The sequence below is a fragment of the Sus scrofa genome, chromosome X (assembly GCF_054392235.1).
Source record: "Sus scrofa isolate SSC_HxYL_T2T_F1_AM1 chromosome X, Sscrofa_HxYL_maternal_Yorkshire_Landrace_v2.0, whole genome shotgun sequence".
NCBI lineage: Eukaryota > Metazoa > Chordata > Mammalia > Artiodactyla > Suidae > Sus > Sus scrofa.
Genome location: NC_139401.1, coordinates 15,336,781 through 15,362,130, shown reverse-complemented (window position 1 = coordinate 15,362,130; position 25,350 = coordinate 15,336,781). Strand labels below are relative to the sequence as shown.

General features: G+C 38.7%; 1 long non-coding RNA gene across 1 annotated transcript in view; it reads left to right on the top strand.

The window, feature by feature from the left end:
- LOC110257731 (uncharacterized) overlaps positions 1-24,382 on the top strand; it is a 104,309-nt gene extending 79,927 nt beyond the window's left edge. Inside the window, exon 4 of the long non-coding RNA XR_014835767.1 lies at positions 23,247-24,382. This is a non-coding gene — a long non-coding RNA (uncharacterized LOC110257731). The remainder of the gene's footprint in view (positions 1-23,246) is intronic.
- The last annotated feature ends 968 nt before the right edge of the window (positions 24,383-25,350 follow it).

The following is a 25,350-nucleotide window of genomic DNA, read 5'->3' as shown; positions in this document are numbered from 1 at the left end:
TGTGATTGTTAAGGGTTTCTTAATGAAATATCATTAACCCAAGTAATTCAGAAATCAACATGAAATTCTCCACACAGAATGTTGTCCTGTAGTGGTATAGGCCCTGTTATATGGCCCCTGGGTCAGAGCTCATCCATTCCATATGTTTACCACACTGAGGAGATTAAATTTCATGCTTTACTAAAGATTAATAGGAAAATTGGATTTCCTGTCATGGCGCAGTGGTTAATGAACCTGACTAGTATCCATGAGGATGTGGGTTCGATCCCTGGCCTTGCTCAGTGGGTCCAGGATCCGGCATTGCTGTGAGCTGTGGTTTAGGTTGCAGATGTAGCTCGGATCCCGTGTTGCTGTGGCTGTGGTGTAGGTCAGCAGCTACAGCTCCAATTTGATCCCTTGCCTGGGAACCTCCATATGCCTCGGGTACAGCCCTAAAAAGACAAAAAAAAAAAAAAAAAAAAAAAAAAGATTAATAGGAAAATAGCATTAGAGTTGTATACATTATTTATTAATCTGAAGTGATGGCTGTCTCTTCCTAGCAATCCTAGTATAGAGGATTTTGAAATTTTCACATAGGAGAAAACAAAGATAAGAAATAAACAAGGAGGAAATACTAAATATTTAAATCTGTGTGAGGCACATTTACCATAGCTCTGTAGGTTTATGGGGAATAGGAAACCACAACTGACTTTGTCTATTCTATGAACGAGAGCACTAAGCAAAATACTAATTTATTACTTCTATGTCAAGTGGGCAAACTTTACCCTTTTCTGCACTTGAAAATTCCATTGATGTGTCAGAATTTTAAGAATTATGATAAACTCATGACAGCTCTGGAAAGACGGGGGAGTGCTACCATGAGATCATACATTTGGGGAAATATCTGGAAGTTTAAGAAATAGAGTTGAGGAGTTCCTGTTGCGGCCCAGTGGAAATGAATCCAACTAGGAACTATGAGGTTGTGGGTTCTATCCCAGGCCTCGTTAAGTGTGTTAAGGATCTGGCGTTGCTGTAACCTGTGGTGTAGGTCTCAGACACAGCTCAGATCTGACATGGCTCTGGCATTGGCCGGCGGCTACAGCTCCAATTGGACCCCTAGCTTGGGAAACTCCATATGCCACGGGTGTGGCCCTTAAAAAAAAAAAAAAAAAAGAAAGAAAAAGAAAAAAATAGAATTGGACTGATGGAAAAAGTGGAGGTGAAAACCCCTCCAGCCCACCCAGGTGGATAAGGAGTCTTCAGTAAAACAAGGAGATAGGATTTCACAGGGAAGTTTAATGCTGCCGATGGACGGGGGATCAGAAGATGAATGGGTGGATGGTGGAATAACTGGGATAGAGGTCAAGATTAGGAATCTGTCAGTATACAGGTGGCCTTTCAGCCATGACTCCCAGTGTGATCCTCTAGTTCTGGATATTATTCAAGGTCGTGACTCTTAGTAAAAATCTACAATGTGCTAGTTATTTCCTAACTCCCTTTTGAATTTTTCTAAGTTGCTACTGGTATGAAATAATAAAACTTATTGAAGGAAGAAGGCCCTGTGAAATTAATTCACAGTTGCTTATACAAAAGAGCATGTACTTCTGCAGAATATAGCTCTCTTGCTTTGAACATAATTGGAGTTTGTGTCTAATCTTCCCCCATCTGATAGCCTAATCTTTCATCATTTCCAGGAATGCTTCTTCTATATTTGACATTTCTAGAAGTTTGTGTGATAGTTATTGAACACAATAACTTTTAATATAATCTTAGTATCTAATTTGTGTTAAAATGCCTAATCTGATGCACTTCTTAGCTTATTTCCTGCAGGCTCTCTGGCCTGCAAAAGAAAGTAGATTTTTTTTTTTCTCCTCAGTGACACTTGCCCTAGCTACATGGAGAAGAAAAGAATGAAATCTGTTTGATCTTCAAGACATGCTGTTTTGTGGAGAATGAAAACAAATGAAGCATAACAGTTAATTTTGTTTTTTCTATCACAGATGGGGTCTTCTGTTAAAGAAATCTCTCAATCACATAAATTCTTTCACTTGACACTGAAGACCCAGAGAATTAGACAGCTAATGTGGTGATCTCTATTTTCATTTAGAGATAGATCAGCAAGAACAACTCATATTTGTGGCCCAACTTCCATCATTCTCTGAGCTTTAGACATTTTAATTCCAAGACCTCTGATCATCATTGCCTATTTTTAAACAGTGAAAGGCTGGAAAATTATTCTCCTTTCTAGTCCATAAGATAGATATCAGCACAGGACCAAAAAAACACTAGAGACCTTCATGTTTTAAATGGCTTGTCTCTCCAAAGTTTCAAGGGCGCATTTTCTTTGTTTTAAAAAAAGGTCAGTGGAAAAAAAAATGAATTGCAGCAAAGAGAAATAGCAAGGAAATACAGCTTAAGGGAAGCCTAGGGAATCGGGAAAAGTCAGGGTTGAGGGGTGAGCTGAAATAGGAATTTCGCACTCACAAATTCTCCTAGAAATCATTACAAATCTATTTTGTAAAAGCTTAAAAACAATGACGTCAAAGCCCAAGTTAGATCCTTTTCAGGAGAGAGTATTTTCACAAAATGATTCAGTTTTATATTTTGTAATGTCTTCCTCACGAATCCTTTATCATTTGAAAGATGTTGGGCAGAGATGAGAGATCCCAAGAATCAGAGAGGTCACGTGACTCGTTCGTATTAAACACAGACATTCTTCCGTGTCCAAGATTAGAGGCTTAGGATAGTCATTGTTGACCAGTGATTTGCCAGGATTCTCCCTGATTCTTCCTATGGACATGTTAGCATATGTGCAGATAATTATACAAAGTAACTTTTATTCATGCAAATGATATTACACAGTACATATAATTCCACAGTTACTTAACTAATTTAACAATATACCATGCTTGGAGATCCCAATGGGGCTCAGTGGTAATGAATCCAACTAGTATCCATGTGGATGTGACTTTGATCCCTGGCCTTGCTCAGTGGATTAAGGTTCCAGCATTGCTGTGAGCTGTGGTGTCAGGTAGACATGGATCGGATCCTGCGTTGCTGTGACTGTGGTGTAGGCTGGCAGGTGCAGCTCTGATTCAACCCCTAGCTTAGGAACTTCCATGTGCCACAGCTGAGGCCCTAAAAAGCAGGGAAAAAAACCCAAAAAAACAAACAAAACCATATACCATGATTGTATTTCTATGTCAGTATGTCTGGCCCTGATACATTCTTTTAAAAAACCATATCTTATTCACTTAATCAGTAGTTCCTAAGGAGCCGAGGGAGGGGCGGTTATGCTTCCCAGGGGACAGTTGGCAATGTCTGGAGACATTTTTGTTACAGTTGAGCAGAAGGTGCTAGTGGCATAGGACAGCCCTCCCAACCAAGAATGATCTAGCCTAAATGTCAACGGTGCCAAGGTTGAGAAACCGAAAATAATTGTACCACAACTTATTTAACAAATTCTCTATTGGTGGAAGTTTGGAGTATTCCCAGATTTTTTCTACTATGGTAGCATTGACTATCCAAGACTCTCTGTGCTTGTGCATCATTCCACATATTACTTTGGGATAAATACCTAGAAGGATAATTTCCTGGTCAAAGATTATACCACTGAGGGGTTATATATGTTGCTATCTTGAACTACTAAAGGTTATATTAATTTATATTTCTTCCAAGAATATGCGAAGGTGTGTGGTTTCCCAAATACTCTTCACCTGCCAATGGATATTATCTACCTCTGTACTTTTTGATATATGGCATTCTACTTCTTTATTGTTATTTCAAATTTGTTAATTATTAGTGTGCTTAACAATTTTTCTTTTTTAAATTTTTTATTGAAGTATCATTGATATTATGTAAGACAGTTGTATAATATGGTGATTCACAATTTTAAAGATTATACTCCATTTATAGATATTATAAAATATTTTCTATATTCACCACGTTGCACAGTATATCCTTATAGCTTATTTTATACCTGATAGTTTCTTCTTCCCACTCCCTGATCCGTCTTGCCCCTCATCTTCCCTCCTCCCGCTGGTAACCACTAGATTGTTCTCCATATTTGTGAGTCTACTTCTTTTTTGTTTTATTCATTTGTTGTATTTTTTAAATTCCACATATAATATTTGACGTTTCCTGTCTGATATCTTTCACTTAGCATAATGTCCTCTAAGTCCATTCGTACTGCTCCAAATGGCAAAATTTTATTCTTTTATGGCTGAGTAGTATTCCATTGTGTGTGTGTGTATGTGTATATATACACATCTATATATATGTGTATATATACACACATATGTACCACATCTTCTTTATCCATTCTTCTGTTGATGGACATATAGGTTGTTTCCATATCTTGGCTATTGTAAATTATGCTGGTAGGAACATAGGGGTGAATGTATCTTTTTGAATTAGTGTTTTTGTTTTTTTCAGACACATAGCCAAGAGTGGAATTGCTGGGTCACATGTTAGTTCTATTTTTAGTTTTTTTGATAAACCTCCATAGTATTTTCCACAATGCTGTACCAATTTCTATTCCCATGAACAGTGCACAAGTGTTTTCTTCTAGTTTTTTCCCAGTTTCTTTGTGGTCTCTCAGTTTGTTTTACATTTAGTCATTTACATATAGCTGGAACTTATTGCAGCATACATAATGTTAACCCACTGACTTCTCTTAATACAGCCATCACAGCTTCACAGAGAGAAATCAAGTGGAGATTCTCCTTACAGAGAATAAACTTCTAACCTTGCCATCTGTAATCCATTCCCGAACACCTGCCAAGTTTCTGCATAACATCACCCACAGGCACGAATGATATACTACACTCTTAAGTGTTAAGCTAAAGAATTTACAGGATTTCATATAAGTTTTATATTTTATATTATTTTGTTTACTCATGTTATTTCATTTGGTTATATTCCATATTGTTTTATTTCATCTTCATATGACACTTTATTTTTTGTTTTTTTTTAAATTTTTCCCCTTTTTTAGGGCCACACCTGCAGCACGTGGAAGTTCTAATCTAGGGAGTTGAATTGGAGCTGCAGCTGCTGGCCTATGCCACAGACACAGCAACAGCACTGCAGGATCTGAGCCACATCGCTGATCTGCGCTGCACCTTGCATCAATGCCAGATCCTTGACACACTGAGCGAGGCCAGGAATTGAACCTGCATCCTCATGGATACTATGTTGGGTTCTTAATCCACTGAGCTGCAAGGGAAATTCCTGGTACTGTATTTTTTTTTTTTTTTGTCTTTTTGCCATTTCTTGGGCCGCTCCTGCGGCATATGGAGGTTCCCAGGCTAGGGGGTCTAATTGGAGCTGTAGCTGCCAGCCTACGCCAGAGCCACATCAACGCGGGATCCGAGCTGTGTCTGCGACCTACACCACAGCTCACGGCAACACCAGATCGTTAACCCACTGAGCAAGGGCAGGGATCGAACCCTCAACCTCATGGTTCCTAGTCGGATTCGTTAACCACTGCGCCACGACGGGAACTCCCTCTGATACTGTATTTTTTAATATTTATTTTATTGAAGTATAGTTGCTTTATAGTGTTGTGGTAATTTCTGCTGTGCAGCAAAGTGATTCATATATATATATATATATATATATATATATATATGCACACACATATTCTTTTTCATATTCTTTTCTATTATGATTTATCACAGGATATGGACTATAGTTCCCTGTGATATAAAACCTTGTGATTTATCATTCTTTAGATAATAATTTGCATCTGCTAATCCCAAACTCCCAATCCATCCCTCCCCTACCCTTCTTCTCCCTTGGCAACCACAAGTCTGTTTTCTATGCATATGACACCTTTAAAGCAGATTGTATCATCTTCACTTTATAGATGAAGCCCAGTTAGGGCTGTCTGCTTGGCTGTACATTTCTTGAGAACAGAGACTGTTTTTTCCTCCTCTCCAGGGCTATCATCTATTGAATAAATTCCTGGTTGGCCCAAGGGCACGGTTTACTATGTAAAGGAGATGAGCAGGTTGATGGGATAGCTGACATTTCTCATGTCTACTCGATTTAGCTATAACTTAGCCCCAGTATCATCCTCAAGAGAAATTGTCTGCAAAATAATAGGAGATTTTGTTCTCCTCTGGTTGATCTTTGTACTACCTAACTGTTTTGTGCTTTTCTATGTATGTAAATTGAAGTTAAAAAATTTGAAATCTCCCCAAGGTAGGTTAGCATAGGATGTGGCTGTTTAAGGGTCAATAACTTATTATTTTTGAGATGTTTAGAGATTATCAGCTCACATTTTTGGTGGTAGGTAGGGCTTAAAAACAAAATTACTGCTAGAACTCTATCAAGATATCTTGGTTAGAGAGAAGGTAAATAGGATTTTTTAAATCCAAATAGACCACAGTAATATTTTATCTGAAAATATTTCTACTTCTCTTCAGGAATGATAGACTATTCAGCTCCCTTGCAAATGACTTGCTGATTAAAAAAAAAAAAACTTTATCATGTTCTGAGTCTCTAAAGCAGAAACCACATTATTTATTGACTGCTAGCCCACCTGTAGGGAAGTTCCTAGGTGATTTCAAAGTACTTACAAGAGTGTTTTCATGGAGGCACCAAGACAGGACATGTTGTACATGGCTATGGAAACATACTGTAGTGTTGATGTCCTTAAAAACAATTGTGTTCACTTGGTCAAAACAATTGTGTGCCAAACCAACAAGCATCATTATCAGTGATATCATTATTAGCGATATGGAGGGATCTTCAGAAGCACGCTCCTCTGACTTAAATGGTTAGGGCCCTGACTAGATAGATTCTAACTCTGTGAGGGGTCAGTGGTCAGCCATTTTGTAAAAAAGAAAATTGTTCTATGAAAAAGCACCAGAAGCATCTCCAAACAGAAGCCTTTTTGTATTCATGGCTAGTTGCATCCATAACTACCAGACAAGAGATAAAAATTGATAAAACTACAGCCTTGGGGATATAACTTTTTCCCTGAGGTCTCCTCAGAGCCCCAGCTTTATATAAATTTTCCATCACACTCTCAGCCAGCTGTTCAAAGTACAAGAATCTATTTCCCTGATGGATAAGAAATCTCAGGGTAGAAAACATATTCAGAACAAAATTACAGAATTGTACTTCTTCCTCAATAAAAATTCATTTCTTTCCTTACTTTCACGGAACACCCAGAGCCAAGTCTAAATAAATTTCCAGTCTCATGTCTTTAAGAAAACAAGGTTTTCGGGGCTGGTCTTAGACACACCAGATGGCTCGGTTTGAAACTGTCTTTCCCATGCCTATTGTTTTAGCTGCTAGTTTTGTCTTCTGGATGCTCAAGTCTCAAATCCTTTAAATAGACTTTTTTTTTGGATTTAGTGCTAGGTTGGGTGCCACCAGGTGGTTCTTCCCAGTTCCTAATGTTCATCAACTTGCTGGTTTGGCTTTACCACTTAGAGACTTTGCTCTGTTCTAGATTCTTGGTCTGAGCTAAGCCCTGGTGGGGGAAGATGGAAAGGGTCGGTGAAAGTGGCTAAATTTTAGAAAATGTCAGTGAGAAGCAGTGTTTGGAGTTCCCTGGTGGTTCTTTGGGTGGAGGACCTGGCGTTGTTGCTGCTGTGGTGAGGGTTCGATCCTGGCCCGGGAACTTTTATATGCTGCCATGGCTGCCAAAAAAATAAAAGGAAAGAAAAGCAGTGTTTCTCATTATCCTAAAATAATTGTCTTTGGCAACAATTGTCATCCCAGTATTTCAACTGAAAATTCCAATTTCAAAGTTGTTGCCCAAGGACCACATGGACACTAGGTGGCGCAGTGAGATTCAGATCGAGGCTTCGGATATGAGGGTCTACTAACTTTGCCCCTCTGGGGTGGTTTTAAGTGAAGACTGCAAGTAGGGAAGAATAAGCAGAAAATGTAGAATAGGAAGACAGGGAGAGAGACCCCTGTAGCATTTCAGTTAAGGACACATTTTACAGACCTGGGTTTTGAAAAATGGAGAGAAATCTTGGAGAGCCCATACAGGAGGGAGCTGGGGGGACCTGGCTTCCTGGAGACGGAGGGCACTAGGAGAGATGGGGGATGGTGGCCAGAAGGCAGGGATCTTACACAACGGTGAATCTCCCTCTCCATGGTCTGAGCTCCGTGGTCCTGCAGTGATACAAGACTCTGCCCATACAAATGTGCTGGCTACAGACTGGGATTTATTTGCTTCCAGTGAAAGCGGCCTCCATAGACTCCAGGGCGAAGATAATGGTATCATGTTTGCAAAGACAGTTGTCTGAGGTCACACAAGCAATTTTCAGTTATTTAAACCCAAGGGCTTTGGCCTCACCTTTTTTAACAGAGGCTCTTGCATTCAGAAGCAAAGAACCTAAGTGACAAAGGACAGAAGGAGTCACCCTTTATATTAAATTGTATAAAATGAATTTGGCTAGTCTGCTGAACTTTCCTGGGGCTGCTTCCACAGCTGAGAACAGCTTGTGGTTTCCAAGTTTGATTTTTCTTATAAGACAAAAACCAAGACCCAAAACAAAATACCTCTCTTCCTGGAGTTGTAATAAGTTCAGGTTGAGTATGTTCTGCTGCCTCTATTTTTCTGCCTATCGATATGGTCTGTGGTCAGCTGCTAGATTAAATAGTGAAGGCTCATCTTGAAGCTCTCAGTTGAAGTGCCAAAGAGGTTATGGAAAGAAAGAGGAATGGAAAGAAGTAAAGAAAAAGTTGTGTAATCCACCCGCAGGAAACAGCTTAACTCTAGGTGAATAGCGTGGCATATCTGATTAAAACTGTTCCCAAAATGACCTTTTCTCCACTCACTTGTACATCTTTCAGAAGCTGAGCTGGAAGGCTTGATAAGAAAGGGCAAGCCTTGACACATCTTTCAGAGTGTGATAAACTTGATAAGCATGCACACTTGGTGCAGGGCTTGGAAGATGCAGAGAAGAGGGGAAATCACAACAAAAAAACTTCAGGCTGACTAGGCCGAGCTTTTTCAGTACTTCTTTTATGACTTCTTGCCCAACTCTTGTATCTGTTGTGTGTGTGTATGTGTACGTGTGTGTTTGGGGGGGGCATATATGTATATATACACATACACTTTTTAAAATATTATTTTCCATTATTATCATAGGACATTGAATATAGTTGTCTGTGCTATACCAGAGGACCTTGTTGTTTATCCCTTCCATGTATAATAGTTTACATCTGCTATCCTCAACCTCCCAGTCCATCCCTTCCCCAATCCCCTCTCCCTTGGCAACCACAAGTCTGTTCTTCTTGTCCATGAGTCTGTTTCTGTTTTGTAGATAGGGTCATTTGTGTTATATTTTAGATTCCACATATAGGTAATATCATAAAGTATTTGTCTTTCTCTTTCTGATTTATTTCATTCAGTATGCTAATCTCCAATTGCATCCATATTGCTATGAATACCATTATTTCATTCTGTTTATGGATGAGTAGTATTCCTTTATGTATATGTACCACATCTTCTTCTTTTTTTTTTTTTTTTTGTCTTTTTGCTATTTCTTGGGCCGCTCCCATGGCATATGGAGGTTCCCAGGCTAGGGGTCGAATTGGAGCTGTAGCCGCCGGCCTATACCACAGCCACAGCAACGCGGGATCTGAGCCGCGTCTGCAACCTACATCACAGCTCACAGCAACGCCGGATCCTTAACCCACTGAGCAAGGGCAGGGACCGAACCCGCAACCTCATGGTTCCTAGTTGGATTCGTTAACCACTGCGCCACGACGGGAACTCCTGTACCACATCTTCTTAATCCATTCTTCTGTCAATGGACATTTTGGCTGTTTCCCTGTCTTGGGAATTATAAATTGTGCTGCTATGAAAAGAGTTGTGCATGTATATTAGCGAATGTTTGCTCTGGATGTATGCCCAGGAATGAGATTGCTGGACCAATATGGTAACTCTATCAGTTTTCTGAAGAACATCCATACTGTTTTCCATAGTAGTTGTACCAATTTACATTCCTACCAACAGTGTATGGGAGGGTTCTCTTGTCTCCAAATCCTCTCCAACATTTGTTCTTTGTAGACTTATTACTGATGGTCATTCTGACCGGCATGAGGTGGTACCTCATTGCAGTTTTGATTTTGCATTTCTCTAATAATTAGTGATGTTGAGCATCTTTTAATGTCCCTGTTGGCCATCTGTATATCTTCTTTGGAGACATGTCTATTTAGGTCTTCTGCCCATTTTTGATTGGGTTGGATTTTTTTTTTTGTCTTTTCAGGGCCACATGTGTAGCACATGGAGGTTCCCATGCTAGGGATCTAATCGGAGCTGTAGCCACTGGCCTACACCAGAGCCACAGCAATGCAGGATCCAAGCCACATCTTCGACCCACACCACAGCTCATGGCAATGCCAGATCCTTAACCCACTGAGCAAGGCCAGGGATCAAACCTGCAACCTCATGATTTCTAGTCGAATTCATTAACCACTGAGCCATGATGGGAACTCCAGGTTTTTTTTTTTGTTTGTTTGTTTTTATGTTAAGTTGTATACACTGTTTGTATATTTTGGAAATTAATCCCCTGTCAGTCACATCATTTGCAAATATTTTATCCCATTCTGTAGGTTGTCTTTCTGTTTTTGTTTATGGTTTCCTTTGCTGTACACATACTTGTAAGTTTGATAAAGTCTTATTTGTTCATTTGTTTTTTTAATTTCTATTGCCTTGAGAGACTGATGGAGGAAACTTTCTTAATCGCTACCATGCTCTCACATGCTAAAAGCTGGTAATCCAAAGGCATCAAACATATACACAAACTGTAATTTGAGCTTGAAAAATAAACAATTTTCAGGACAAAAAAAATATTTCAGGGCTCCTAGCACATAGATTTACTTTAATATACATGTACTCTCCCATCTTCCTATTTGCATGCAGACCTTAGCATGGACATCTTTCCTTATATTTTTAATGTATTTGCGTTGTGAGTTTGAAGAAGGTGAGCATTTTAGAAGTATTACTTGGAGGAACTTTTATGTACTTGTCTCATTGAAACATAGAAATCTAATCAGCAGAAAACCTATACAAGGATGATATCTCCCTATATGATATGTTTTGGGGAGACTTTTAAAGAGATTTCCAGTTTTTTTTTTAATTATATATATCCAGCCATAGACATTGTAACATTTTCTCTTTTAGTGATTGCTATCTTACCTTCAACATTTTAAAATGAGGTTGGTGAGTCCAAAGAGATGGAGAGTCTTTCATTGCAACAGATTTATACGATCCCCTATCTGTCCCTAACATGGGACTCACAGGCTCTAGAAAATGTTTTCTCATTTAAAGCCTTTTCCCCCCCAAATTTCATGAGGAGATTATCACACAAGATGAAAGGATTTTTAAAAAGCTATGACTTTTGGCTTTCTTTATGTGTAGCTTTATAGGTTGTAATCCTTTCCAATTCATTTCTGCAAAAGGCCTTTGGGATGCAGAGCAGAGATGGAAGGAAGGCAGACACAGTGAGAGGCCCCAAGGGCAGAAGTCATGGTACATCTTCACTTTCATATCAGCAGTGCCCAGGATGACCTGGCATTTGGATGACATCCTCATTTGGCCTTTTGCTAATTTAAAAAGAAAAGGTATTATCATGGGATGATCACTTATTTTCTGTTCTCTTTTTGTCATCTTTTTTGTTTTTGTTTCTCAGCTATATCTTTGACCCTCTAAGTATTGAACATTAGTTTTCCCTTTCCCACCTTCTGGGATCCCCTATCCCCAGCTTCTACAATAGTATATCAGTCAGCTCTTGACACAATAATGCTTCATAACAAACAACTCCCAAACTCAGTGACCTTAAGCAACAATAATTTGTTCTAGTGCTCACAGGTCTGTGTTTTGGGTGTATCTATCCTGGGCTATGATGGTATCTGGGCCTCAGGATCTGGGCTCTAATATCCAGATTTCAGTCTCCAGGTTGAATCCAGTTCTGTCTGGCATGACTCTGCTACTGTGGACCAGAGGGTACTCAGGGCATGTGGTGAACTCAGCCTGCCCCATTCAGGGACACAGGATGAAGAGGCAATATCCATGTGGGGCATGGACTTCTCACAGTAGTGCTGCAGCCTAAAAAAAGGCAAGCTCAATAGAACAAATGCATTTCAAGCCTCTGGTTGTACATCTTTTTATCCAAAGCAAATCACATAGCCAAACCAAAAGTCAAGGGGTTTGAAAGGTAACCCTGCCCTTGAGGATAATCTGATAAGGATGTGGTTATTTAATGTTCCCTTAACTGAGTGAAGAATTAGGGACAAAGAAGTCAATCTTCTACAAGTAGGAAGTGTCATGATGTACTGAAACTGTTTGGTTACCTATATCCACTCAAACTGGACTGATTAGCTTGAGGCTAGAGCCCATTTATTATTTACCTCAATTCTTGTTTGAATTTCTACATCTGGCATAAGACCTGCGTTTATCTGAGACATTAAATAGTTATTCTGGAAATAAAGTACTTAATAAATTACTCTGGGAACCCCCCTCCCCCAAAAAAAGATGTAAGTGATTCTGTCAAAGCCCCATTTAAAGATTGAGAGAAGGAACAGAAAGGGACAGTCATCCCTTTTTGTTGGTGACTCTTGCATGGTTTCTTTCCTTCTTCTTTTATTTATCCTCTTTCTTTTTTTCTTTTTATGGCTGCACTTGTGGCACATGGATGTTCCCAGACTAGGGGTTGATTTTAAGCTGCAGCTGTGACCTATGCCACAGCCATGGAAATACCAGAACCAAGCCACATCTGCAACCAATGTCACGGCTTATGGCAACACTGGATCCTTAATCCGCTGAGCAAGGCCAGGGATTGAACCCACATCCTCAGAGAGACAGCATCAGGTCCCTAGCCCACTGAGGCACAACAGGAACTCCCATCCTCATTCTTTTTGGCAAGTGTCAAGTTTTCTTGATTTTGAAGCTTTTGGTTCCTCTGGCAAAAGCCCACCATGGCAGAGAATGTTTTTACTCTGATTTTCATCTCCCTGTATTTCCTAACACCTGTGTGTGAACACTTGCTGTTTTTGTTTTCATAAACAGAACAGTGATGTTCTTCGGGAAAACTGTGTGTGTGTGTGTGTGTGTGTGTGTGTGTGTGTGTGTATTTGCTTTTGATGAAACTTCTTAAAATTAGATGGGCCCTTAAAATAAGATGTCCATGTCTTGCTCCCCAGAACCTGTGACTGTTACTTTACAGAGATGGCGGGAGTTGGCAGAATCAATTAGGTTCCTAATCTTTCAATGAGGGCATCATCCTGGATTATCTGTGTGTGGACCTGACATAATCACAAAAGTTCTTGCTGTTTTTTCTGTGGGGGCAGCTGCAGGTATGGTATATGGAACTTCCCGGGCTAGGGGTCGAATTGGAGCTACAGCTGCTGGCCAACACCACACCTATAGCAATGCCAGCTCCGAGCCCCGCGTCTGCGACCTACACCACAGCTCACGGCAACACCGGGTCCTTAACCCACTGAGCAAGGCCAGGGATCAAACCAGCATCGTCATGGATACTAATTGGATTCATTATCACTGAGCCATGACGGGAACTCTCACAAAAGTTCTTACACAACAGTGTCCTAATTGGAGAAGAAGATGCAGTGATAGAACCTGAGGTTGGACATGTTTGCTGCTGCCTTTGAAGATAGAAGAGGCTATGCACCAAGGGGTCCAGGTGGGTTCTAGAAGCTCAGAAAGGCAGGGAAATGGAGGGTTTCAAAGAGGAATGCCAACAAATTGTAAACGTCTGTTCTTCAGATGTCTTCATAAGACACTAAATGTGTGTTGTTTTGAAGCACTAAGGTTTTGAGAATAGGAAACCGGTACACCGCCCAAAGGCTTTCTCCTGAAAACAGTCAACTCTCCAGAGGCCTGAGAGCTTTCTCTGGCTATGGACACAGACTTGTGCATGCACTGGCAGGCCATGTATGCCAGGCAGTTGAGCCCCTAGGAATAGCCATAACCATTAATCAATAGAATGAACATGCTTGCTTCCTTGCCCCTCAGGGGGGACAATTCTGAGGATTGTCCTAGGCCATCTCCAGCAGTCTCTAGCTAGAGTGAGACCAGTTGCCCATAGTAGCAATCCACCCAGTGACCCATCCTAAACTGGCTTCATGTCCTTTCCTGTGGCACTTTGCCCACCAGAGTTTGCAGACATTGCCTCCCCAATATATTACTTTTCTCAGGGTCCATTTGTTTTGTTTCCAGTGAATTAACACAAGTTTATTTCTTTTTTAAAAATGTTATTGGAGTATCACTGACTTCCAATGTTGCGTTAGTTGCAGGTGTACAGCAAAGTGAATCACTTAGGCATATACATATACCCATTCCTTTTCAGATTCTTTTCTCATATAGGTTATTATATAGTATTGAGTAGATTTCCCTGGACTGCACAGTAGATCCATGTTACTCATCCCTTTCATGTATAGTTTTGTGTATCAGTTTCCATTATTGAAAACACACCTGGGATACAGCCAAACATATTTAGAGAGTCACCATGGCAATGCTGTGGGGGGAGGGAGAATGACTGGGAAACAGCTTGATCTAACATCCCTGAGAGCCCAGATGGACGTATGCTTGGGGCCCTCTCTGATAGAGAGGCAAGGGCTTCATCAAAGCCTTTCTAGTATATTTAGGGGAGAGAGCAAGTTTTTATCTATAAAAATTCTGATAAATAGGAAGGCGTAGAATAGTAAGAGAAGATTAATTAGAGCTCTTGAAAAGGAAATAACTTATTTTAAAAATTTCTCACTAATGTTATTATACTAACTTGTCCCATAAGATTTTTCTCTGGACCCTGAGAATCAGAAACACCATGCATGGGTGTTGTTTTCTTCACAGGTCACCAAGAGAATAAAAGATAATTTCAAGTTAAATGAAATAAATATGGCAAATAAATGTAATATTCTGAGTTTTGTAAGAATCATTTTGCAAGCAAATAAAATGTAGAGGTTCATAGGAACATCCTAAAAGTTCTTCTGTTAATATTAATAACTTTGAGGTTATAGCCATTCTCGGTTGCATCCAAACTTCTTCTCAGAATTCCAAAGTACAATTCCCACTGTGTGGGTCTTTTCATATTTATGACACAAGAGTACTAATGCTATGGAGCAAAGGGTACTAATGCTATGGAGTATTCCAGCATCATTTAGAAAAAAACAAATCTAACCACCATTCTCCCAGCTACTTTATTTTATCAGCAAAAGCACTTGGCAACAGAAGTATGGTTTTTGCTCTGAGCAGTAGAATTGATGTTATTATAAGGTATGTTTCATATTTTAAAAAATTTCAAAATGAAGAGTGTTGCTTATTTCAGAGATACAATAGTATAGCTGTAAAATGTTACTAGTGTGACATTTAAATATTAAATGACCAAAATCTGATCATATTAAAGCTTAAGAAAGTGATACTTCAGTTACTACACTTGACAACCCAGCTAGAAATCTCTTATATATATATGAACATGTAGGATATATTTGGTAGATAATTTCTTCGTAATTCCATAATGCAGTAATACAGGTTTATCATTACTACTACTCTATTATGTAACTTTATTGAGAACTTACTAATAGGCCAACTTGTATGCATTAGCTCACATAACCAAAATGGTCTGAGAAGAGGGAACTCCTGATCATGTCTTCTGATACTCGTATTGTGACACTGAGCATCACACTAGTAAACTAATTCATTATAAATAATGCAGTATACAAGAGGTAGAGCCAATATTCCAATCCAAAAAAAAAAAAAGGATCCTTTACCTGTTTTAAACATTTAAATATTTGAGATCCTTTATCTATAGGTTGATTCTAAGAGTTAGAAACTGGTAATTATTACTCTGAATAGTGTAATTATTTTAGTATTACTCCCTATAGACCAAAGTAGTATGGCTAGAACAATGGATAAGGAAACATAATCCTTTATCAGCTTAGCTGCCCCTAAATTTTTTTTTTTTTTTTTTTTTTTTTTTTTTTTTTTTTTTTTTTTTTTGCTTTCTAGGGCTGCACTTGTACCATATGAAAGTTCCCAGGCTAGAGGTTGAATTGGAGCCATAGCTGCCAGCCAACACCACAGCCACAGCAACGCAGGATCTGAGCTGCATCTGCAAGCTACACCACAGCTCACGGCAATGCCAGGTCCTCAACCCACTGAGCAAGGCCAGGGAATTGAACCTGCATCATCATGGATCCTAGCTGGGTTCGTTACCACTGAGCCAGGAAGGGAACTCCGTCCCTAATTATTTTTTTATCCCATGTTTTCTCTATAGGTTATTTGATCCAAACTCAAGATACATATATACACGCAGCTCATACATATTATATATCCAGCTTAGGCCTTCCTAAGATCCAAATTCTGCCATCTGACACCTGTCATCTCAAAGGATCTATTTCAGAGGTATTAGAAACCTCACATTTCCAAAAGTGAATCTTTGATCTTTCTCACCATCTCCATCCCATCTGTAACTTCTTCGATATGGATCTAGAGTCATGACATTGCCATCTATCCAGTTCTCATCTCACAAACCTGAAGTTCATTCGCTATTTCCTTCCTCCATGCCATCTTGAATTCATTTAATATTTTTGGAGTCCACCTGCTTCCTTCCCTCTCTAGCTCCAGCATCCTTATCCAAGTGCCCAGAAACTCTTAGCTGAACCATTGCAATACTCTCTTTCCTGGAAGTATAGGGACCATTCTTGTCCCAAGTCTATATTTGATTTGGTAAAATATTAATTATGAACTATTTAATAAGGAGAGGGTCACAGACACTTAGGTAAATGACTCAGAAAATAGAACTCACCACTGTTTTACAAAGACTAACATATTTTTACAGAGATAAACATTTTTCATTTGTTGATTCAGAGCTCTTTTTAAAAATTGAAGTATAGTTGATTTTCACTGTTGTGTTAGTCTCAGATGAACTAAGGAAGGTTAGATTCAGATTTCACAATCACTGTGGCAACATGATTCATGTGTATACACATACATGTTTAATGTCCATCCCCTGAAACTCTAAGCTTCGTGTGTATATTTGTGTGTGTATATATTCTTTTTCAGATTCTCTTCCATTATAGGTTATTACAAGACTGAATATAGTTCCCTGAGCTATAAGTAGATCATTGTTTATCTTTTTATATATAGTAGTGTGTAACAGATCTCTTTTAAAATAAATAAAATAGTGTAAGTGGGATGAAATCTCTTTCCCCCTCCCATCCATTTTTCCTTCTTCTTTTCCCTGGAGATGGTGTATATTATTCCTATGAATGCACGTATGCTTTTACTGCTATGAATAGAGCCTAAACATAATGTATTCCTTTGTATATTTTACAATGTACACCAATGGTGGTTTATTCATACAGTAGAGTCCTTATTGTAGTTAAAATGAATAGATTTCATCTGTATTTATTGATATATATTTGACAAATGTCATGTTATGTTAAGAAAATACACTGAAAAATACCCTTAATAGTCTTTGCTCATTCCTGCATCAGCACATAGAATAAGTGACCTTTTAAAAATAGGAACCTATCATGCTTTAGAATTGGGAAAATGTCTTTATGTTGCTCTTAGGAAGAAGTTCAAAACCCTTGGCATGACCTGCACAGACTCTCCCTACCTGGCTGCTACCTTGCTTTCCAGCCTGCATCTTCATTTCCACGCTGCCCCCTAGTCATCAGGCTCCATCTGTTCAAAGGATTCTCCAGGCTTCATTCCTCCTCCTTCTCCCCTCATGCCCTCAAATCCAGCCAGTCTGTACAGTCCTTTAATACTTAGCTCTAATGAGGGTATGTAAATAAGGTAAACCCCCTACTCAGTAAATTTTGAATTAATTAAAAGGTATATTATCCTAAGTGGGCCTGAACTAATCAAGTAAGCCCTTTAGAAGATGGTCTAAGAGGCCACAGAGGTTCTACTGCTGGTCTTGAAGAAGTAAACTGGCAGGTAGTGAGAGGGCCTTTTGGGGTGACCACATGGCGAATACCTGAGGAGAGCCTTGAGAAGCTGAAAGTGGTCCCCAGCCAACAGCTAGCAAGAAAATGGGGGCCTCAGTCATAGGATAGCAAGGAAATGAATTCTAACAATGTGAGAGATTTTGGATATAGCTCCTTCCCCAGTCAGGCCTCCATATAGAAAAGCAGCCTGGCTAACACCTTGATTGCATCCTTTTAGGACTCCCGACAGAGCATCCATCTAGGCCATGCCTAGACTCATGACCCATGGAAATTGTGAGATAACTAATGCATGTTGTTTTAAGCCACCAAGTTTGTGGCAATTTATTATATGACAATGGAAAACTAATAAAAAAGGACTTTTGGAATCCAACTCACTTTGTTTTTATCAAGGACCTTGAGCTGAGAATATGTGTGCCTCAGTTTCCTCATCTATAAAATAATAAAAATACAAGTTACATAATTTTTATAAGTATTAAATTCATTGGTTGGCAGTAGGCCAACACTCAAGTCAGCTGTTGTTATGATATTATTAGACATTTTTAATGTCTAATTTTTTGCTAGGTTGTAAGTTATCTGACAGCTCAACCGTTAGATATTAAATAAAAACTGAATCTAATTGATTTTTTTTCCAGTAGTGAGCTATGATAGGCTGTCCCAAGCAGAATGGAACAATTCTATCTTCAGTTTTATGTAAAATAATTAGATATGTACTGTGTCGTTGGGAGAGGAAGATGAATAAAACAAAATATTTGCATTTAAGAAGCCTATGGTGAGGATTTATTGAGGAAAAATGTTAAGCAGGGTAGCATTGATGCTGAGTTTTTTTTTCAAAATTACTTACTGAAACACAGCATACATGCATAAAACTGCACAAATCCTAACTGTACAGATGAAACAAATTTGAAACAAACTTCTCTGTAACTGGCTCCCAGATGAAAATGTAACATTACCAGCATCCAGCAGCCTCTACTTTGTACCCCATGCAAGCGACTGCTCAAAGGCAACCCTTCTCCTGACTTCTCAAAATGTAGACTAGTTTTGCATGTTTTGGAAATTCATATAAATGGAATCACACAACATGTCCTCTTTTTTCCCAGATTCTTTTGTTCAACATTGTGTGAGATTCATCCATATTGCTGCACATAGTTGCTGATCAATGATTCTCATTGCCATAGAACATTTCATTGTGTGGATATTCCGCAATTTATCTGTTCTGCTGTTGATTGGCCTTTGCATGGTTTCTGGTTTTTTCTGATTACACAGAGTGTTCTAGGAAAATGTAAGAGACCTTTTTGTGTGACTATACATATACATTTTGGTTGGGTTTATACATAAAAGTGGAATCAGATTTTGAGTTTTGAAGTGGAACCAATAAATATGAACAGTAGTAAACTGACTCTGAGTAAGAGAGAAAAATGGAACATTCAACAGAATGTGGGCTGCTAGGTGGGAAATATGTATATTTATGTATATATGTCTACACACACAAACACATACTCTTTTTCAGATTATTTTCCATTATGGATTATTACAAGATACAGAATATAGTTCCCTATGCTGTAAATATGTCCTTTTAAAAAATCTATTTCATGTATACTAGTATGTATCTGTTAAATCCAAGCTCCTAATTTATCCTTCCCTCTCCCCTTTCTCCTTTGGTAGCCATAAGTTTTCTTTTCTATGTCTGTGAGTATATTTCTGTTGTGTAAGTTTATTCGAATAATTTTTTAAGATTCCACATAGAAGTGATATCATATAACATTTGTCTTTCTCTGCCTGACTTACTTCACTTAGTAATAATTTCTAGGCCTATCCATGTTTCTGCTAATAGCATTATTTCATTCTTTTTTATGGCTGAGTAATATTTTATCTGTTTTGCATTTATCTAATAATTAGTGATGTTGAGCATATTTTCATGTGCCTGTTGGCCAATCTATATGTCTTTTTTGAATTTTTAGTAAATTTATAGAATGGAGCAACTACCACCACAATTCATTTTTAGAATATTTTCATCACCTCCCAAGTATCCCCTATGCTCAGGTGCAATCAATCCTAGTTATCTAGCCCAAGGGCTGAACAATCATTAATCTACTTACATTACTTTTAAGGGATCTGCCAACAGTAAGGCCTGTGAAACTAGAATTCTGAGACTTGGACACTGTTGCACTGCCTAATACATAAGCTCAGTCCAGGTACTTCCAAAGGCCTTTGCTTTTCAGAGAACACATGCCTTCCTTGCACTTGCCATTTTTTTTTTTTGTCTTTTTGCTATTTCTTGGGCCACTGCCGTGCCATATGGAGGTTCCCAGGCTAGGGGTCGAATTGGAGCTGTGGCCACCGGCCTATGCCACAGCCACAGCAACGCAGGATCTGAGCCACATCTGTGACCTACACCACAGCTCACGGCAACACCGGATCCTTAACCCACAGAGTAAGACCAGAGATCGAACCTGCAACCTTATGGTTCCTAGTTGGATTCATTAACCACTGAGCCATGATGGGTACTCCTGCACTTGCCATTTTGACACTTAGTAACTTTCCTTAGCACAATCTTTCAACTAAGCAGCTTCATAGACACCTATTGACTGTTTCGCTGTTGACTAAGGCCCTGGCATCCCAGAAATACTGAGGGCAGAGGTGCTCTGTCACATGGGGTAAACATTGACCTCTTGGTTAATATAGGTGCTTTGCTTTCTAGTTTTTCTTTATAGATGTAATGAAGAGTGGACATGCTTTTGAAATACCAGATGTTTTCTTTTTTTTGTTTGTTTGTCTTTTTTTTTGTTGTTGTTGCTATTTCTTGGGCCGCTCCCGTGGCATATGGAGGTTCCCAGGCTAGGGGTTGAATTGGAGCTGTAGCCACCGGCCTACGCCAGAGCCACAGCAACGCAGGATCCGAGCCGCGTCTGCAACCTACACCACAGCTCACGGCAACGCCGGATCGTTAACCCACTGAGCAAGGGCAGGGACCGAACCCGCAACCTCATGGTTCCTAGTCGGATTCGTTAACCACTGCGCCACGATGGGAACTCCCCAGATGTTTTCTTAGAATGTTATTCTGTTCTAACTTCATGAAAGGAACACATTTAAACACAGCTCTCTCCATCTCAGTGGTAGAGACTGATGTTGCAATTAGAGCTACCTGAAGTTTTGCTGCCCATCCCTAAGAATGTGCATTTGTGTTAAGCATTGAAGATATATCTTCTCTATAGCTAGGAAGATGTTATTGTGGGTTTTTTTTTTTTGCAGTTTTTCTTGTAGTTGATTTCTAATCTCACAGCATTGTGATCAGAAAAGATGCTTGTCAGTTTTCTTAAATTTACCCAGGCTTGCTTTGTAGCCTAGTGTGTGATCTCTCCTAGGGATGTTCCATGTGCACTTGAAAAGAATGTGTATTCTGCTGCTTTCGTGTTACTGTATTCTTCAACTCCCTTAGAAGTCTAGGAGGCCAGCTTTGATCATAGAGATAACTTTATAGTTGGGGTCAAATTTATGATCACACCCATGTTATCAAATAAATGTGACTGGAAAATTGCCATCAAAATCTAGGATAATATAAAATAGCAAATTCACTTCCAAATACTATAAGATGAATACATACTTTTTTCCTGAGCTTCACTTTTCTTATCTGTTAAAAAAAAGATGGAGAGGTAATTATAGCACACTCTAAAGTGTAAGCATTAAATACATTAAAGAATAAGAAAATATATAGACTTGTGCACAACATTTAATGTACATGTGATACTTTTTATTTTTCCTCCTTTGACTTGTTTATATTGATTAAATGAGAAGTTCCACTCTGCTATTCTACATAAGACATAAGAAAATTACAGGTTCTGTTGCATTTTTGTCTGTGAAAGCAAAGATATAAGCTATAAAATTTTATAACATAGACTGGTTTAACATCAAAAAGAAAAACAAGAAGTATTCCCATTGTGGCTCAGCGGATTACTGAACTTGACTAGTATCCATGAGGATGTGGGTCTGATCCCTGGCCTCCCTCAGTGGGTTAAGGATCCAGCATTGACATGAGCTGAGGCACAGGTCACAGATGTGGCTCAGATCCTGCATTCCTGTGGCAGTGGCATAGGCTGGCAGCTGCAGCTCCAATTCAACCCTTAGCCTGGGAATTTCCATATGCTGCAGGTATGGCCCTAAAAAGAAAGGAAAAGAAGAAAAACATTTGCAAAGAAATACCAAAGTAAATTATTTAAAGCATTTGATCAGTGAGGAAACATATTTGCAACATGTATAAAGAGGAACTAATAGTATTCATAAATAAAGAGTACTAACAAAACAATTTTAATAAAAATTAGGAGACAAGACATAAGTCACCAAAAAGATAAACCTATAACTAGATTTTAAAAGTTCACTTTTGCCAAATTTTAAAAAATGCAAATTACAACTATAGAAAGATACTATTTTTCACCCATTGGATTGGAAAAGATTGAAAGGATTAGTAATTTTCAATGATGAGGACAGTGTGGAAAAACAGACATTTTCATACACTGCTGGTGAGAGTGAAAATTAATGCAACCTTTATGTATGGAAAATTTATTAAGCATAGCTATATTTGTTGGCCTAACAATTCAATTTATGGACTTCTTTACTGAGGAAATAATTATTAATATGCACAAAGATTTAGCCATATAATGGTCAGGTACTGTACAGATTTTTAAAATTATATCTAAAAATTTAAAATAGCAAATAAGACGGATGAAGTAACTCATATGTATTAAACTCAATACTATGCAGCTAATAAAAATTATGGAACAATAATGAATGACATAGGATGCATTTTCTTTAAAGCCTGATGTCATAGGGAATGAGGTGAGGGAAGCACATAGCAAAATATGTGGCTAAAGAGAAGGCTGACTGGGGCCCTTAGTGCAATCTGCCACAACCATTGTGCTAGTACTGCTTCCAATATGTTTCATGATTATTACTCATCTTCAGAGCTTCACAGAGTTGCTATATCCTTACTTTCATAAATGGATACAGTTATTTCTTTTTTTTTAATTTTTATATACAATGGATTGAAAGCCATTACTGTGATCTCCTAGTGTCTGAATATAATTGGGGATAGCATGTTATAAGATCTTAGTTCTACCCCTCTTTGTATCAACTAAGAGTACTTTTGACTGACTTAAGAGAGTTTCCGGGTAAAAGCTATCAAAATGATAAAGAAATCCAACTATAGTATATAAGAAGAACTCTGATGGTCCCATGCTTGGTATGATGGCTAGATGAAATCTTCAAAGATGCAAGATCTATCATTCTGTTCTGCCATTGTCAACCTGTTGGATTTTCTGTCTTAGGTTACTTGCCTTATGATCACAAGGTGAGATGGCTGATGAAGTTCTATGCATCAGAGCATCCCATGTCCACATTCGAGGCAGGAAGAAGAGTGAAGGAGCTGTCCCAGAAAGTACTCTTTGCACATTCATCCCTTTCTAGGGAAAAAAAGATCCTTTCCGGAAGTTCCCAACAGACTTCCTCTTCCATTTAGCTGACTGGAACTGTGTCACATGGATAGTTTTAGCTATAGAAGAGACCAAGAATGTAAGTACTTCTTTTAACCTCTTTCATAGGAAGTGTCAGAGAAGAGGGTTGGGATTACTATTGTGTACCAACTGACAGCATCTGCCATACTTTATTCACTGTGCTGAGAGATTATTTCCGGGCTGCCTAACCTTAACTTTAGACTCCTAGCAGTTTTGCAGTTTCCTAGATATGTTGAAGAGGGAGAGGCCCATTTTTCAGAGAGGTCCTGGCTTAAACCTCCTGTGGGCCTATAAGTTAAACAGAATTTTCCCACCACTTTGGGATTCTGTTTTTCATGTTTTGGTTTGTTTTACTGCTTGTTTATTATCCCAGGAACTATAGTATAGCCATAACAGAAAATTACATAATTATTTTGTGTAACTGAAACAGACAAGAAAACAATTCAGAGCTTTTATTTTTAAAGGTTATCAATGAACTTAGAATATCAAAATGGAATGAAATTTACTGTGACTCTCCCTTTGGGATATAATTGGGCTATCACTGAGCTCCCCAAATAGCAAACCCTGAAAAGAAAGACTCAATTTTAACTAACAACATATACATCTTTACCCAAATCCTTTTGCCTGACCCTCATTAATACAACCAAAATCTGGAGTTCCTGTTGTGGCTCATTGGTTAATGAATCCAACTAGGAACCATGAAGTTGCGGGTTTGATCCCTGGCCTGCTGAGTGGTTAAGGATCCGGTGTTGCCGTGAGCTGTGGTGAAGGTCGCACATGTGGCTCAGATCCCGTGTTGCTGTGGCTCTGGCGTAGGCTGGTAGCTACAGATCCGATTAGACCCCTAGCCTGGGAACCTCCCAGCAGCTTCAGCTTCGATTGGACCCATAGCCTGGGGACCTCCATATGCCACGGATGTGGTCCTAGAAAAAGACAAAAAAAAAAAAAAATACAACCAAAATCCATTGCCATTTATTTGTGGAGATAAGATTGATTTTCTTATTTCTTTTTTAGATAAACACTGAAACTACACTCTGAAAAAATACCGTTCACATGTAGTGTCTTCTTCCCTAGGGTCCCATCAAAATTAAAATTACTTAATTCCCCCAATTCAGACACAAATTTCTCTTGTCAGAATATATCAATCAGGGCCAAATATATAGCCTGAAAATTACAGTGAATAAGACAGAACACTCTAATCCACATGCTGGTAGACCTAATTTCAAAGATGGGCAGCTCTCTCTAAAAATGTTTTTATCCGTATATTATGAAAGAAAATGAAAAGGCCCAGGAACTCTTACTGACATTAGTTTTGTTTTTTGAGGGGTTTTGAATTCATGGTCAATTCCAAATGTTGTTTTTTCACTTTGATGATGTAAAGGAATCCAATGACTGGTCCTTAATATCTTTAATATACTCATACATGTGGAAGCCTGTTGCATCTTCAATGAGGCCACTTCTACCTATGACCAAACCACACTACACAGCAACACCAGTCAATGTGGTTCCTTACTTACCCCTTCAAATTCTAGTCCAGTTTGCTCCCTGAAAACTTAAGCTGCTTCACTCAGTTGGCGACTGATGCTTCTTGCAAGTTTCCACATGGTAGCTAATGTTTATCAAGTTCTTACTCAGTGCCAGGCATTGTTCTAAACATTTTACATGTGTTACCTCATTTATTCTTCAGGAAAACACTATGGCTTTGTATTATTATTACTACATTATTATTACTATTATTATCATCATTATTGAATATATTTGGGGAACTCATCCATGGATAAAAGCTTGGTTATTAGGTAACAAATGTTTCTGGATACCCCGCTCCAGCTCTATTTATTGTCTTTTACAAATTGTAAGAAAAGTGTACTCTAAACTGAAGTATCCCATCTTTATCCAAAGATGTCCCAACATGTGTGGG